The sequence below is a fragment of the Mandrillus leucophaeus genome, unplaced genomic scaffold, assembly GCF_000951045.1.
Source record: "Mandrillus leucophaeus isolate KB7577 unplaced genomic scaffold, Mleu.le_1.0 Scaffold168, whole genome shotgun sequence".
In the NCBI taxonomy this organism is placed as follows: Eukaryota; Metazoa; Chordata; class Mammalia; order Primates; family Cercopithecidae; genus Mandrillus; species Mandrillus leucophaeus.
Genome location: NW_012101676.1, coordinates 667,180 through 669,269, shown reverse-complemented (window position 1 = coordinate 669,269; position 2,090 = coordinate 667,180). Strand labels below are relative to the sequence as shown.

Genomic DNA, 2,090 nt, shown 5'->3' with positions numbered 1-2,090 from the left:
TAGGAGAGGGAGGAAGAGGTTGGTGAAGGTGGAGAATAGAATGATGGTTAACAGAGGCTGGACGGGGGTAGGAGAGGGAGGAAGAGGTTGGTGAATGGGTGCAAACATACAGTTAATAGAAAAAGTAAGTTCTAGAGTTCGATAGCACCTAGGGTAACTAAAGGCAACAACAACTGTTGTATATTTCAGAACAGCTAGAAGATTTGAAATGTTCCCAGCACAAAGAAATGATAAATGTTAAAGGTGGTGGGTGTGCTAAATACCCTGACTTGATCATTACACATTCTATGCATGTAACAAAATATCACAGGTACCCCATAAGTATGTAGGAATATTATGTTTGAATTTTTTTAAGTACACATTTTGATAACATTATTTATTTTAAATGTTAACTGTTTCCACCCAGGAGCCCCTGAGCCCTCAACTCCGGTGCTGGTATTCATATCCCACATGGAGCCCCGCAGCATCTCAGGTATTTATCACGTCTCAGCGCCGAAACAAAATATTACAGTCAGGAGGTAGCAGGGTACTGTGGAGACTCAAGACCTGTTAGTGAACTTCCATTTGGCCATGTCTTAGGCAAGTCACTTAATTAACTTAAAAGAACAGAGCGAGCATCTGCCCTGTCCTCCCCAATAATGACTGCCACTGCCCCTGCCACTGCCACCCACATTTCAGCATGGATTAGGTGCCAGGCACCATTAAACATACCACAGGTCTTACCTATGTTAATCTTTACAACAACCCTACAAGGTAAGTGTGAAAGGAATGAAATGCGGATACATGCCACACAGATGAATGTTGACATTATGCTGAGTGGGAGAAGCCAGTCACAAAAGTTCTCGTATTGTATGATTCCATTTATGAAATGTCCGGAAGAGACATATCCATAGAGACAGGAAGTAGATTTGTGGTTGCCCAGGGCTAGGGAAGGAAGGAGTGAAGAGTGACAGCTAGTCCAAGGTTTGGGATGATGAGCATGTTGTAAAATTGATTGTGGTGATGGATGCACAACCTTGTGAATATACTAAAACCACTGAATTGTACACTTTAAATGGGTGAATTACAGCTCAGTATTGCTGTTACTAAAAATAAATGTTTGTAAACATGCTTTGACAACCAACTCCTGCCATAAAAATGTAAAGCAATAATACTTCAATTTTCATAAGAGTGGATGGAGCCAGTGAATAATAATAATTAATAATAATAATACTTAAATTTAGTTGAGTAGAAGGGTGAGGGGGAAACAAATATCACATTTGGCATAATGTAGGGAGTTGCCTTAAGGTGTGAATGCAAAAACAGCTATCTATATTCAGAGTCTTAGGCTTTTAAGAATAAACACTAACTCAGCCCTAAAAAGAAACGACACATGACAAAACACAGATGAACTTTGAGGACATTTTGCTAAATGAAATAAGCCAGTCACAAAATGACAAATACCCTATGATTCCACTTACCTGAGGCAACCATAGAGACAGAAAGCTAGAAGGGTGGATGCCAGGGGCTGGGGCTGGGGGGAATGAGCAGCTGTTGTTCAATGGGTACAAAGTTTTAATTCTGCAAGATGAAAAAGTTCTGGAAATTGGTTGCACAACAATGGGAACATACTTAACACTACTCAACTGTACACTAAGAACTGTTAAAATGGCAAATTGGGCTGGGCGCAGTGGCTCACACCCATAATCCCAGCACTTTTGGAGGCTGAGGCAGGTGGATCACCTGAGGTCAGGAGTTCGAGACCAGCCTGGCCAACATGGTGAAACCCCGTCTCTACTAAAAATACAAAAATTAGCCAGGTATGGTGGCGGGCACCTGTAATCCCAGCTACTCAGGAGGCCGAGGCAGGAGAATCACTTGAACACCGGGGGAGGTTGTGGTGAGCAGAGATGGCACCACTTCACTCCAGCCTGGGTGAAAGAGTGAAACTCTGTCTCAAAAAAAAGGCAAATTGTATGTTATGTGTATTTTACTATGGCTAAATGTGGTTTAAAAGTTTAAAAAACTTTTTTAAAAAAAATGAACACTAACTGACACTGCAAAAGGATGACTCTGAGTTGGGAAGGCTTACCTACCCCACCAGAAGGCAA

At 41.6% G+C, this 2,090-nt stretch overlaps 1 protein-coding gene across 2 annotated transcripts in view; it reads right to left on the bottom strand.

Annotated features, from left to right (window-relative positions):
• CRYL1 (crystallin, lambda 1) overlaps positions 1 to 1,566 on the bottom strand; it is a 128,399-nt gene extending 126,833 nt beyond the window's left edge. The window contains exon 1 of one of the 2 annotated variants that reach the window (XM_011976525.1): positions 1,461 to 1,566. The gene's annotated coding sequence lies outside the window, so the exon portion shown is untranslated. Of the gene's footprint in view, positions 1 to 723; positions 762 to 1,460 lie in introns of those variants that run through there. The other variant, XM_011976524.1, reaches the window with a different exon arrangement.
• Between the last annotated feature and the right edge of the window lie 524 nt (positions 1,567 to 2,090).